The following is a 14938-nucleotide window of genomic DNA, read 5'->3' as shown; positions in this document are numbered from 1 at the left end:
CAGAGCATTTGTCTTGGGCCTGAGCCCTGGTTGGTCAGTTTTACTCTTTGGCCTGAGCCCTGGTTGGTTGGTTCGAGTCTTGGGCCTGAGCCCTGGTTGGTTGGTTCGAGTCTTGGGCCTGAGCCCTGGTTGGTCGGTTTTAGTCTTTGGCCTGAGCCCTGGTTGGTTGGTTTGAGTCTTGGGCCTGAGCCCTGGTTGGTTGGTTCGAGTCTTGGGCCTGAGCCCTGGTTGGTTGGTTCGAGTCTTGGGCCTGAGCCCTGGTTGGTTGGTTTGAGTCTTGGGCCTGAGCCCTGGTTGGTTGGTTCGAGTCTTGGGCCTGAGCCCTGGTTGGTTGGTTGGAGTCTTGGGCCTGAGCCCTGGTTGGTTGGTTCGAGTCTTGGGCCTGAGCCCTGGTTGGTTGGTTCGAGTCTTGGGCCTGAGCCCTGGTTGGTTGGTTCGAGTCTTGGGCCTGAGCCCTGGTTGGTTGGTTCGAGTCTTGGGCCTGAGCCCTGGTTGGTTGGTTCGAGTCTTGGGCCTGAGCCCTGGTTGGTCGGTTTTACTCTTTGGCCTGAGCCCTGGTTGGTTGGTTCGAGTCTTGGGCCTGAGCCCTGGTTGGTTGGTTCGAGTCTTGGGCCTGAGCCCTGGTTGGTTGGTTCGAGTCTTGGGCCTGAGCCCTGGTTGGTTGGTTCGAGTCTTGGGCCTGAGCCCTGGTTGGTCGGTTTTACTCTTTGGCCTGAGCCCTGGTTGGTTGGTTTGAGTCTTGGGCCTGAGCCCTGGTTGGTTGGTTCGAGTCTTGGGCCTGAGCCCTGGTTGGTTGGTTCGAGTCTTGGGCCTGAGCCCTGGTTGGTTGGTTTGAGTCTTGGGCCTGAGCCCTGGTTGGTTGGTTCGAGTCTTGGGCCTGAGCCCTGGTTGGTTGGTTCGAGTCTTGGGCCTGAGCCCTGGTTGGTTGGTTCGAGTCTTGGGCCTGAGCCCTGGTTGGTTGGTTCGAGTCTTGGGCCTGAGCCCTGGTTGGTTGGTTCGAGTCTTGGGCCTGAGCCCTGGTTGGTTGGTTCGAGTCTTGGGCCTGAGCCCTGGTTGGTTGGTTCGAGTCTTGGGCCTGAGCCCTGGTTGGTCGGTTTTACTCTTTGGCCTGAGCCCTGGTTGGTTGGTTCGAGTCTTGGGCCTGAGCCCTGGTTGGTTGGTTCGAGTCTTGGGCCTGAGCCCTGTTTGGTCGGTTTTACTCTTTGGCCTGAGCCCTGGTTGGTTGGTTTGAGTCTTGGGCCTGAGCCCTGGTTGGTTGGTTCGAGTCTTGGGCCTGAGCCCTGGTTGGTTGGTTCGAGTCTTGGGCCTGAGCCCTGGTTGGTTGGTTTGAGTCTTGGGCCTGAGCCCTGGTTGGTTGGTTCGAGTCTTGGGCCTGAGCCCTGGTTGGTTGGTTCGAGTCTTGGGCCTGAGCCCTGGTTGGTTGGTTCGAGTCTTGGGCCTGAGCCCTGGTTGGTTGGTTCGAGTCTTGGGCCTGAGCCCTGGTTGGTTGGTTCGAGTCTTGGGCCTGAGCCCTGGTTGGTTGGTTCGAGTCTTGGGCCTGAGCCCTGGTTGGTTGGTTCGAGTCTTGGGCCTGAGCCCTGGTTGGTTGGTTCGAGTCTTGGGCCTGAGCCCTGGTTGGTTGGTTCGAGTCTTGGGCCTGAGCCCTGGTTGGTTGGTTCGAGTCTTGGGCCTGAGCCCTGGTTGGTTGGTTCGAGTCTTGGGCCTGAGCCCTGGTTGGTTGGTTCGAGTCTTGGGCCTGAGCCCTGGTTGGTTGGTTCGAGTCTTGGGCCTGAGCCCTGGTTGGTTGGTTTGAGTCGAATAGGAGTCAACCCCAAACACTCCATTCCACCCTGATTAGAGTGAGTGTGAGTTGGTCCTTTGTCAGAAAGAGCTCAGACATGACAGAGTGATACCATGCTGTCAGCCAGCCACATCCAGCCGAGGTAACTAACACAACTACAGCTGTTGCGGTCATGACATTTTGTCAGACGGTGATTGTCATGCAAATAACTGCTTGTCTACTGGTAATGAACATCTCCCGGCTTCCACTCGTAGCCACTGATGCAGACCTAAAAACACTAAGAAATCCATGTAACATAGCCTACACCTTCACAATAAATCCATGTAACATAGCCTACACCTTCACAATAAATCCATGTAATATAGTCTACACCTTCACAATAAATCCATGTAACATAGCCTACACCTTCACAATAAATCCATGTAATATAGCCTACACCTTCACAATAAATCCATGTAATATAGCCTACACCTTCACAATAAATCCATGTAACAGCCTACACCTTCACAATAAATCCATGTAACAGCCTACACCTTCACAATAAATCCATGTAACATAGCCTACACCTTCACAATAAATCCATGTAACATAGCCTACACCTTCACAATAAATCCATGTAATATAGTCTACACCTTCACAATAAATCCATGTAACATAGCCTACACCTTCACAATAAATCCATGTAACATAGCCTACACCTTCACAATAAATCCATGTAATATAGCCTACACCTTCACAATAAATCCATGTAACATAGCCTACACCTTCACAATAAATCCATGTAACATAGCCTACACCTTCACAATAAATCCATGTAACATAGCCTACACCTTCACAATAAATCCATGTAACATAGCCTACACCTTCACAATAAATCCATGTAACATAGCCTACACCTTCACAATAAATCCATGTAACATAGCCTACACCTTCACAATAAATCCATGTAACATAGCCTACACCTTCACAATAAATCCATGTAACATAGCCTACACCTTCACAATAAATCCATGTAACATAGCCTACACCTTCACAATAAATCCATTATTTATTTTAGACAGGTCTAAAGAAACATGCTATGAAGAAAATGTAGTTTATTTCAGAAGAACAGAATTGCATATTCTGAGTTTTCCCTTCGTTCGGCCCCAATCTGGCTATTCCATATGGCTGTGGACTACACTAGTTCATTTAGCAGACAGGATTTGCTTAGAATTTCTGTGGCATTATTTTATATGATTTTGTAGTAAGAAGAATAGAATTGAACAGAGCTGAATTAAAACAGAAATAATATTTTCCCCCGTCGATTTCCGAGGGAGTGAGGCACATCCGGCTGTTCTGTGCTTAGAGGTCAACAAAGAAACTGGTCCTCCGATCTTCTTCATGTAGAGTTATTAATGTAACCTCAGCTGTTCTACAAAGGTTGATGTTTTGATTTTTAATACACTCCAAGGCTGCGTGATGTGACTCGAATGATGATTTGAAAATGTTGCATGAAAGGCATGAGCTACACTGCTCTGTTTCTTACGAAGGCTGCATAATGGCACCGGATCTTAACCAATTGTGGTATTTCATGTGTTTTTTCGCGTTTGTAACTTCTTTTGTACATAATATTTCTGCCACCGTCTGTTATGACCAAGAAGAGCTTCTGGACATCAGGACAGAGATTACTCACCTCATACTGGAAGAATATTTCTTCTTTAATGAATCGGACTCAAAGGATTTACTGCTGATACTGGGCCAGGTCCAAATCCACACTATTTACCAAGACAGTTTTCATCTATATTTTACAAAGCTGTCTATTTACCACCATAGACTGATGCAGGCACAAAGACCGCACTCAACCAGCTGTAGAAGGCCACTCAACCAGCTGTATAAAGGCCACTCAACCAGCTGTATAAGGCCACTCAACCAGCTGTATAAAGACCACTCAACCAGCTGTATAAGGCCACTCAACCAGCTGTATAAGGTCACTCAACCAGCTGTATAAGGCCATCAACCAGCCACTCAACCAGCTGTATAAGGCCACTCAACCAGCTGTATAAGGCCACTCAACCAGCTGTATAAGGCCACCAGCTGTATCAACCAGCTGTATAAGGCCACTCAACCAGCTGTATAAGGCCACTCAACCAGCTGTAGAAGGCCAGTCAACCAGCTGTATAAGGCCCTCAACCAGCTGTATAAGGCCACTCAACCAGCTGTATAAGGCCACTCAACCAGCTGTAGAAGGCCACTCAACCAGCTGTATAAGGCCCTCAACCAGCTGTATAAGGCCACTCAACCAGCTGTATAAGGCCACTCAACCAGCTCAACCAGCTGTATAAGGCCCCTCAACCCAGGCCACTCAACCAGCTGTATAAGGCCAGGCCACTCAACCAGTTGTATAAGGCCACTCAACCAGCTGCCACTCAACCAGCTGTATAAGGCCACTCAACCAGCTGTATAAGGCCACTCAACCAGCTGTATAAGGCCAGTCAACCAGCTGTATAAGGCCACTCAACCAGCTGTAGAAGGCCAACCAGCTCAACCAGCTGTATAAGGCCACTCAACCAGCTGTATAAGGCCACTCAACCAGCTGTATAAGGCCAGTCAACCAGCTGTAAGGCCATCAACCAAGGCCACTCAACCAGCTGTAGAAGGCCACTCAACCAGCTGTATAAGGCCACTCAACCAGCTGTATAAGGCCACTCAACCAGCTGTATAAGGCCACTCAACCAGCTGTATAAGGCCACTCAACCAGCTGTATAAGGCCACTCAACCAGCTGTATAAGGCCACTCCACCAGTTGTATAAGGCCACTCAACCAGCTGTATAAGGTCAACCAGCTGTATAAGGCCACTCAACCAGCTGTATAAGGTCACTCAACCAGCCAACCAGCTGTATAAGGTCACTCAACCAGCTGTATAAGGCCACTCAACCAGCTGTATAAGGCCACTCAACCAGCTGGCCACTCAACCAGCTGTATAAGGCCACTCAACCAGCTGTATAAGGCCACTCAACCAGCTGTATAAAGGCCACTCAACCAGCTGTATAAGGCCACTCAACCAGCTGTATAAGGCCACTCAACCAGCTCAACCAGCTGTATAAGGCCACTCAACCAGCTGTATAAGGCCACTCAACCAGCTGTATAAAGGCCACTCAACCAGCTGTATAAGGTCACTCAACCAGCTGTATAAGGCCACTCAACCAGCTGTATAAAGGCCACTCAACCAGCTGTATAAGGCCACTCAACCAGCTGTATAAGGCCACTCAACCAGCTGTATAAGGCCACTCAACCAGCTGTATAAAGGCCACTCAACCAGCGGTATAAGGCCACTCAACCAGCTGTATAAGGTCACTCAACCAGCTGTATAAGGCCACTCAACCAGCTGTCAACCATAAGGCCACTCAACCAGCTGTATAAGGCCACTCAACCAGCTGTAGAAGGCCACTCAACCAGCTGTAGAAGGCCACTCAACCAGCTGTATAAGGCCACTCAACCAGCTGTATAAGGCCACTCAACCAGCTATAAGGTCAACCATAAAGGCCACTCAACCAGCACTCAACCAGCTGTATAAGGCCACTCAACCAGCTAAGGTCAACCAGCTGTATAAGGCCACTCAACCAGCTGTATAAGGCCACTCAACCAGCTGTATAAGGCCACTCAACCAGCTGTATAAGGCCACTCAACCAGCTGTATAAGGCCACTCAACCAGCTGTATAAGGCCACTCAACCAGCTGTAGAAGGCCACTCAACCAGCTGTATAAGGCCACTCAACCAGCTGTATAAGGCCACTCAACCAGCTGTAGAAGGCCACTCAACCAGCTGTATAAGGCCACTCAACCAGCTGTATAAGGCCACTCAACCAGCTGTATAAGGCCACTCAACCAGCTGTATAAGGCCACTCAACCAGCTGTAGAAGGCCACTCAACCAGCTGTATAAGGCCACTCAACCAGCTGTATAAGGCCACTCAACCAGCTGTATAAGGCCACTCAACTAGCTGTATAGTCACTCAACCAGCTGTATAAGGCCACTCAACCAGCTGTATAAGGCCACTCAACCAGCTGTATAAGGCCACTCAACCAGCTGTATAAGGCCACTCAACCAGCTGTATAAGGCCACTCAACCAGCACTCAACCAGCTGTATAAGGTCACTCAACCAGCCACTCAACCAGCTGTATAAGGCCACTCAACCAGCTGTATAAGGCCACTCAACCAGCTGTATAAGGCCACTCAACCAGCTGTATAAGGCCACTCAACCAGCTGTATAAGGCCACTCAACCAGCTGTATAAAGGCCACTCAACCAGCTGTATAAGGCCACTCAACCAGCTGTATAAGGCCACTCAACCAGCTGTATATCAAAGGCCACTCAACCAGCTGTATAAGGCCACTCAACCAGCTGTATAAGGCCACTCAACCAGCCACACTCAACCAGCCAGCTCAACCAGCTGTAGAAGGCCACTCAACCAGCTGTATAAGGCCACTCAACCAGCTGTATAAGGCCACTCAACCAGCTGTATAAGGTCACTCAACCAGCTGTATAAAGGCCACTCAACCAGCTGTCAACCAGCTGTATAAGGCCACTCAACCAGCTGTATATAAGGCCACTCAACCAGCTGTATAAGGCCACTCAACCAGCTGTATAAGGCCACTCAACCAGCACTCAACCAGCTGTATAAGGCCACTCAACCAGCTCAACCAGCTGTATAAGGCCACTCAACCAGCTGTATAAGGCCACTCAACCAGCTGTATCAACCAAGGCCACTCAACCAGCTGTATAAGGCCAGTCAACCAGCTGTATAAGGCCAGTCAACCAGCTGTATAAGGCCACTCAACCAGCTGTATAAGGCCACTCAACCAGCTGTATAAGGTCACTCAACTAGCTGTAGAAGGTCACTCAACCAGCTGTATAAGGTCACTCAACCAGCTGTATAAGGTCACTCAACCAGCTGTATAAGGCCACTCAACCAGCTGTATAAAGGCCACTCAACCAGCTGTATAAAGGCCACTCAACCAGCTGTATAAGGCCACAAGCAAACAGGAAAATGCTCATCCAGAAGCGGTGCTCCTAGTGGCCGGGGACGTTAATGCAGGCAAACTTAAATCCATTTTACCTCATTTCTACCAGCATGTCACATGTGCAACCAGAGAAAGAAACATTTTTTACTCCACACACAGAGTGTCAAGCCCTGACCGTAGTTATCTTAGTTTTCTTTATATATTTTGGTTAGGTCAGGGTGTGACGAGGGTGGTATGTGTGTTTTTGTCTTATCTAGGTTTTTTTGTATATCTATGGGGTTTTGGTTTGTCTTGGTAAATGTCGGTCTATAGTGGCCTGAATTGGTTCCCAATCAGAGGCAGCTGTTTATCGTTGTCTCTGATTGGGGATCCTATTTAGGTTGCCATTTTTCCATTTTGGTTTTGTGGGTTATTGTCTATGTGTAGTTGCATGGAAGCACTAGTTGTTTATAGCTTTACGATAGTTTAAGTGGCCTTTGTTAAATAAAAGAAGAATGTATTCCAATCACGCTGCGCCTTGGTTTCCTCGTTACGACGAATGAGACACATACAAAGCTCTCCCTCTCCCTCCATTCGGCAAATCTGACCATAATTCCATCCTCCTGATTCCTGCTTACAAGCAATAACTAAAGCAGGAAGTACCAGTGACTCGCTCAATACGGAAGTGGTCAGATGACGCTGATGCTAAGCTACAGCACAGACGGAAAATGTGTGGCATTGAGGAGTATACCAAATCAGTTGCCGGCTTCATCAATAAGTCAAAACAAATACAATTTTATTAGACATGTGAAATGCTTACATTACGAGCCCCTAACCAACAATGCAGTTGAATAAGAAATAAAAGTAACAAGTAATTAAAGAGGAGCAGTAAAATAACAATAGCGAGACTATATACTGTGCGATCACACTCTCCGTAGCCGATGTGAGTAAGTACCAGGCGGTGTCAGAGGAAGGCCCTAAAAATTGCCAAAGACTCCAGCCACCTTAGTCATAGACTGTTCTCTCTGCTACCACATGGCAAGCGGTACCGAAGCGCCAAGTCTAGGTCCAAAAGGCTTCTTAACAGCTTCTAGCCATAAGACTCCTGAACAGCTAATCAAATGGCTACCCAGACTATTTGCATTGACTCCCCCCTACCTACATGTACATATTACCTCAATTACCTTGACTAACCTGTACCCCCGCACATTGACTCGGTACCGTAACACCCTGTATATAGCCTCCACATTGACTCTGTACTGTAATACCCTGTATATAGCCTCCACATTGACTCGGTACCGTAACACCCTGTATATAGCCTCCACATTGACTCTGTACCGTAATACCCTGTATATAGCCTCCACATTGACTCTGTACCGTAATACCCTGTATATAGCCTCCACATTGACTCTGTACCGTAATACCCTGTATATAGCCTCCACATTGACTCTGTACCGTAACACACTGTATATACATTTAACATTTAAGTCATTTAGCAGACGCTCTTATCCAGAGCGACTTACAAATTGGTGCATACACCTTAAGACATCCAGTGGAACAGCCACTTTACAATAGTGCATCTAAATCTTTTTAGGGGGGAGGGGGGTGAGTACCAGTCTCCAATACAACACATTACTGAGTACCACTCTCCAATACAACACATTACTGAGTACCACTCTCCAATACAACACATTACTGAGTACCACTCTCCAATACAACACATTACTGAGTACCACTCTCCAATACAACACCTTACTGAGTACCACTCTCCAATACAACACATTACTGAGTACCACTCTCCAATACAACACATTACTGAGTACCACTCTCCAATACAACACATTACTGAGTACCACTCTCCAATACAACACATTACTGAGTACCACTCTCCAATACAACACATTACTGAGTACCACTCTCCAATACAACACATTACTGAGTACCACTCTCCAATACAACACATTACTGAGTACCACTCTCCAATACAACACATTACTGAGTACCACTCTCCAATACAACACATTACTGAGTACCACTCTCCAATACAACACATTACTGAGTACCACTCTCCAATACAACACATTACTGAGTACCACTCTCCAATACAACACATTACTGAGTACCACTCTCCAATACAACACATTACTGAGTACCACTCTCCAATACAACACCTTAATGAGTACCACTCTCCAATACAACACATTAATGAGTACCACTCTCCAATACAACACATTACTGAGTACCACTCTCCAATACAATACTTTACTGAGTACCAGTCTCCAATACAACACATTACTGAGTACCACTCTCCAATACACACTACTGAGTACCACTCTCCAATACAACACATTACTGAGTACCACTCTCCAATACACCACATTACTGAGTACCACTCTCCAATACAACATATTACTGAGTACCACTCTCCAATACAACACATTACTGAGTACCACTCTCCAATACAACATATTACTGAGTACCACTCTCCAATACAACACATTACTGAGTACCACTCTCCAATACAACATATTACTGAGTACCACTCTCCAATACACCACATTACTGAGTACCACTCTCCAATACAACATATTACTGAGTACCACTCTCCAATACAACACATGAGTACCACTCCAATACCAGTACAACTCTCCAATACAACACATTACTGAGTACCACTCTCCAATACAACACATTACTGAGTACCACTCTCCAATACATCACATTACTGAGTACCACTCTCCAATACAACACATTACCGAGTACCACTCTCCAATACAACACCTTACTGAGTACCACTCTCCAATACAACATATTACTGAGTACCACTCTCCAATCCAATACAACACATTACTGAGTACCACTCTCCAATACAACACATTACTGAGTACCACTCTCCAATACAACACATTACTGAGTACCACTCTCCAATACAACACATTACTGAGTACCACTCTCCAATACAACACATTACTGAGTACCACTCTTCTATACAACACATTACTGAGTACCACTCTCCAATACAACACACTACTGAGTACCACTCTCCAATACAACACATTACTGAGTACCACTCTCCAATACAACACATTACTGAGTACCACTCTCCAATACAACACATTACTGAGTACCACTCTCCAATACAACACATTACTGAGTACCACTCTCCAATACAACACATTACTGAGTACCACTCTCCAATACAACACATTACTGAGTACCACTCTCCAATACAACACATTACTGAGTACCACTCTCCAATACAACACATTACTGAGTACCACTCTCCTATACAACATATTACTGAGTACCAGTCTCCAATACAACACATTACTGAGTACCACTCTCCAATACAACACATTACTGAGTACCACTCTCCAATATGGCTCCTATGTGGCTCAGTTGGTAGAGCATGGCGCTTGTAACGCCAGGGTAGTGGGTTCGATTCCCGGGACCACCCATACGTAGAATGTATGCACACATGACTGTAAGTCGCTTTGGATAAAAGCGTCAGCTAAATGGCATATATTACAACACATTACTGAGTACCACTCTCCTATACAACATATTACTGAGTACCACTCTCCAATACAACATATTACTGAGTACCACTCTCCAATACAACATATTACTGAGCACCACGCTCCATAGTGGTTGCTGCATCATACTGGTTGCTGTTCCTGAGTTGCAGTTTTAACTGAAATTTACTTGAAAATCATACCAAATATGACATTGATTGTTTCTGAGTGGCCTAGTAACACTTTTGACTTAAATCGGCTTGAAAATCTATTGCAAGACCTGAAAATGTATACTAATGACCAACAACCAATTTGACAGAGCTTGAAGAATTATTTGCACATAGCAGGTGTGGAAAGCTCTTAGAGACGTACCCAGAAAGACGCACAGCTGTAATCACTGCCAAAGGTGCTTCTGCAAAGTATTGACCCAGGAGTGTGAAAACGTATTGTAAATTAAATATTTCTGTATTTCATTTTTAATAAATGTGCAAACATTTCTTAGAACATATTTTCCCTTGTTGATTATGGGGTATTGTGTGTAGATAGCTGAGGAAAAAACTAATGTCATCCATTTTGAATTCAGGATGTAACAAAATGTGGAATAAGTTAATGGGTATGAATACTTTACGAAGGCACTGGAAGAGCTATAATCATGGGAGGGGCTCTGTCTCACAGTAGAGGACATGGTGTTGATGAACTGTGTTTACCTTGGCTAACTGACTCCTACTGTTGCTGTTACTGTGTGGGAGGGGGAGAGGGGGAGGGGAAGGGTGTGGACTGACTTCCTAGGCAACACTAACCTTTCGACAAACACGCTGAAAACACGTTGGCTCACTATTTACAAAGAGGATGGAGAACTATAGGATGAAACATACCAGAGTTTTACCAAACCAGAGTTTTACCAGACTAGCTGTCGCGAACGCTACTTAAAAAAAAAAACACAAATTGATGCTTTGTGTCAAAGTATCTATATAATATCCTCCAAAAATAACATTGCGACTAACTATTACTGTAACTGCATTCTCCCATCACTAGCTTGGATCTGTACCTTGTCCACGCTGCAGGGTGGGAGGTGAGGGGTTAAAGACTAGTCCACGCTGCAGGGTGGGAGGTGAGGGGTTAAAGACTAGTCCACGCTGCAGGGTGGGAGGTGAGGGGTTAAAGACTAGTCCACGCTGCAGGGTGGGAGGTGAGGGGTTAAAGACTAGTCCACGCTGCAGGGTGGGAGGTGAGGGGTTAAAGACTAGTCCACGCTGCAGGGTGGGAGGTGAGGGTTAAAGACTAGTCCACGCTGCAGGGTGGGAGGTGAGGGGTTAAAGACTAGTCCACGCTGCAGGGTGGGAGGTGAGGGGTTAAAGACTAGTCCACGCTGCAGGGTGGGAGGTGAGGGGTTAAAGACTAGTCCACGCTGCAGGGTGGGAGGTGAGGGGTTAAAGACTAGTCCACGCTGCAGGGTGGGAGGTGAGGGGTTAAAGACTAGTCCACGCTGCAGGGCGGGAGGTGAGGGGTTAAAGACTAGTCCACGCTGCAGGGTGGGAGGTGAGGGGTTAAAGACTAGTCCACGCTGCAGGGTGGGAGGTGAGGGGTTAAAGACTAGTCCACGCTGCAGGGTGGGAGGTGAGGGGTTAAAGACTAGTCCACGCTGCAGGGTGGGAGGTGAGGGGTTAAAGACTAGTCCACGCTGCAGGGTGGGAGGTGAGGGGTCCACGCTGCAGGGTGGGAGGGTGAGGGGTTAAAGACTAGTCCACGCTGCAGGGTGGGAGGTGAGGGGTTAAAGACTAGTCCACGCTGCAGGGTGGGAGGTGAGGGGTTAAAGACTAGTCCACGCTGCAGGGTGGGAGGTGAGGGGTTAAAGACTAGTCCACGCTGCAGGGTGGGAGGTGAGGGGTTAAGGACTAGTCCACGCTGCAGGTCCACGCTGGGAGGGTGAGGTGAGGGGTTAAAGACTAGTCCACGCTGCAGGGTGGGAGGTGAGGGGTTAAAGACTAGTCCACGCTGCAGGGTGGGAGGTGAGGGGTTAAAGACTAGTCCACGCTGCAGGGTGGGAGGTGAGGGGTTAAAGACTAGTCCACGCTGCAGGGTGGGAGAGGGGTTAAAGACTAGTCCACGCTGCAGGGTGGGAGGTGAGGGGTTAAAGACTAGTCCACGCTGCAGGGGGACTAGGGAGGTGAGGGGTTAAAGACTAAAGTCCACGCTGCAGGGTGGGAGGTGAGGGGTTAAAGACTAGTCCACGCTGCAGGGTGGGAGGTGAGGGGTTAAAAAGACTAAAGTCCACGCTGCAGGGTGAGGGGTTAAAGACTAGTCCACGCTGCAGGGTGGGAGGTGAGGGGTTAAAGACTAGTCCACGCTGCAGGGTGGGAGGTGAGGGGTTAAAGACTAGTCCACGCTGCAGGGTGGGAGGTGAGGGGTTAAAGACTAGTCCACGCTGCAGGGTGGGAGGTGAGGGGTTAAAGACTAGTCCACGCTGCAGGGTGGGAGGTGAGGGGTTAAAGACTAGTCCACGCTGCAGGGTGGGAGGTGAGGGGTAGTCCACGCTGCAAAGACTAGTCCACGCTGCAGGGTGGGGGGTGAGGGGAGTCCACGCTGCAGGACGGGAGGTTAAAGACTAGTCCATGCTGCAGGGTGGGAGGTGAGGGGTTAAAGACTAGTCCACGCTGCAGGGCGGGAGGTGAGGGGTTAAAGACTAGTCCACGCTGCAGGGTGGGAGGTGAGGGTTAAAGACTAGTCCACGCTGCAGGGTGGGAGGTGAGGGGTTAAAGACTAGTCCACGCTGCAGGGTGGGAGGTGAGGGGTTAAAGACTAGTCCACGCTGCAGGACGGGAGGTGAGGGTTAAAGACTAGTCCACGCTGCAGGGTGGGAGGTGAGGGGTTAAAGACTAGTCCACGCTGCAGGGTGGGAGGTGAGGGGTTAAAGACTAGTCCACGCTGCAGGGTGGGAGGTGAGGGGTTAAAGACTAGTCCACGCTGCAGGGTGGGAGGTGAGGGGTTAAAGACTAGTCCACGCTGCAGGGTGGGAGGTGAGGGGTTAAAGACTAGTCCACGCTGCAGGGTGGGAGGTGAGGGGTTAAAGACTAGTCCACGCTGCAGGGTGGGAGGTGAGGGGTTAAAGACTAGTCCACGCTGCAGGGTGGGAGGTGAGGGGTTAAAGACTAGTCCACGCTGCAGGGTGGGAGGTGAGGGGTTAAAGACTAGTCCACGCTGCAGGGTGGGAGGTGAGGGAGGGGTTAAAGACTAGTCCACGCTGCAGGGTGGGAGGTGAGGGGTTAAAGACTAGTCCACGCTGCAGGGTGGGAGGTGAGGGGTTAAAGACTAGTCCACTCTGCAGGGTGGGAGGTGAGGGGTTAAAGACTAGTCCACGCTGCAGGGTGGGAGGTGAGGGGTTAAAGACTAGTCCACGCTGCAGGGTGGGAGGTGAGGGGTTAAAGACTAGTCCATGCTGCAGGGTGGGAGGTGAGGGGTTAAAGACTAGTCCACGCTGCAGGGTGGGAGGTGAGGGGTTAAAGACTAGTCCACGCTGCAGGGTGGGAGGTGAGGGGTTAAAGACTAGTCCACGCTGCAGGGTGGGAGGTGAGGGGTTAAAGACTAGTCCACGCTGCAGGGTGGGGGGTGAGGGGTTAAAGACTAGTCCACGCTGCAGGGTGGGAGGTGAGGGGTTAAAGACTAGTCAGACCAGGAAGAGTGAGACCAGGAAGAGTGTGACCAGGAGTACCAGGGCAGAAGGCAGAGGACAGGGGGAGGGGTCACATTGCCGCGGGGTTGCTGCAGGTCGTAAGGTCCTCGGACCTCCCTCCGATGCCTTGCAGATGGTCACAAAGGGCTCCCCTGCCTTATGACTAATCAGATAGTGTCCGTATATTAAAATATATATATTTTTAAACCTTTATTTAACTAGGCAAGTCAGTTAAGAACAAAATCTTATTTACAATGACGGCCTACCAGGGAACAGTGGGTTAACTGCTTTATTCAGGAGCAGAACGGGGAATCAGGGGCAGCTCGGGGATTTGATCCAGCAACCTTTCGGTTACTGGCCCAACGCTCTAACCACTAAGCTACCTGTCTTTCTAACCACTAAGCTACCTGCCTCTCTAACCACTAAGCTACCTGCCTCTCTAACCACTAAGCTACCTGCCTCTCTAACCACTAAGCTACCTGCCTCTCTAACCACTAAGCTACCTGCCTCTCTAACCACTAAGCTACCTGCCTCTCTAACCACTAAGCTACCTGCCTTTCTAACCACTAAGCTACCTGCCTCTCTAACCACTAAGCTACCTGCCTCTCTAACCACTAAGCTACCTGCCTCTCTAACCACTAAGCTACCTGCCTCTCTAACCACTAAGCTACCTGCCTCTCTAACCACTAAGCTACCTGCCTCTCTAACCACTAAGCTACCTGCCTCTCTAACCACTAAGCTACCTGCATCTCTAACCACTAAGCTACCTGCCTTTCTAACCACTAAACTACCTGCCTCTCTAACCACTAAGCTACCTGCCTCTCTAACCACTAAGCTACCTGCCTCTCTAACCACTAAGCTACCTGCCTCTCTAACCACTAAGCTACCTGCCTCTCTAACCACTAAGCTACCTGCCTCTCTAACCACTAAGCTACCTGCCTCTCTAACCACTAAGCTACCTGCCTCTCTAACCACAAAGCTACCTGCCTCTCTAACC

General features: G+C 48.6%; 2 long non-coding RNA genes across 6 annotated transcripts; one reads left to right on the top strand and one right to left on the bottom strand.

Moving 5' to 3' along the window:
* Nucleotides 1-1276: 1276 nt before the first annotated feature.
* LOC127908448 (uncharacterized) lies at nt 1277-3741 on the bottom strand. 2 transcript variants are annotated; one of them, XR_008067382.1, is made up of 3 exons: nt 2512-3741; nt 2347-2478; nt 1277-2218 (listed from the first exon to the last, which is right to left on the bottom strand). It is a non-coding gene; the product is annotated as an uncharacterized LOC127908448 (long non-coding RNA). The 2 variants fall into 2 exon arrangements; XR_008067381.1 differs by having other exon boundaries at nt 2347-2445; nt 2479-3736.
* Nucleotides 3742-10132: 6391 nt separating this feature from the next.
* On the top strand, nt 10133-13484 carry LOC127908449 (uncharacterized). Of its 4 annotated transcripts, none has more exons than XR_008067385.1 (3): nt 10133-11343; nt 12901-12978; nt 13133-13484. It is a non-coding gene; the product is annotated as an uncharacterized LOC127908449 (long non-coding RNA). The 4 variants fall into 4 exon arrangements; XR_008067386.1 differs by lacking the exon at nt 10133-11343 and adding an exon at nt 11574-11810; XR_008067384.1 differs by lacking the exon at nt 10133-11343 and adding an exon at nt 11574-11849 and having other exon boundaries at nt 13172-13484.
* Nucleotides 13485-14938: the final 1454 nt, after the last annotated feature.

Source organism: Oncorhynchus keta, chromosome 17, assembly GCF_023373465.1.
Source record: "Oncorhynchus keta strain PuntledgeMale-10-30-2019 chromosome 17, Oket_V2, whole genome shotgun sequence".
Lineage (NCBI taxonomy): Eukaryota > Metazoa > Chordata > Actinopteri > Salmoniformes > Salmonidae > Oncorhynchus > Oncorhynchus keta.
The sequence above is the reverse complement of the archived record's forward strand: the minus strand, read 5'-3'. Positions and strand labels throughout refer to the sequence as shown.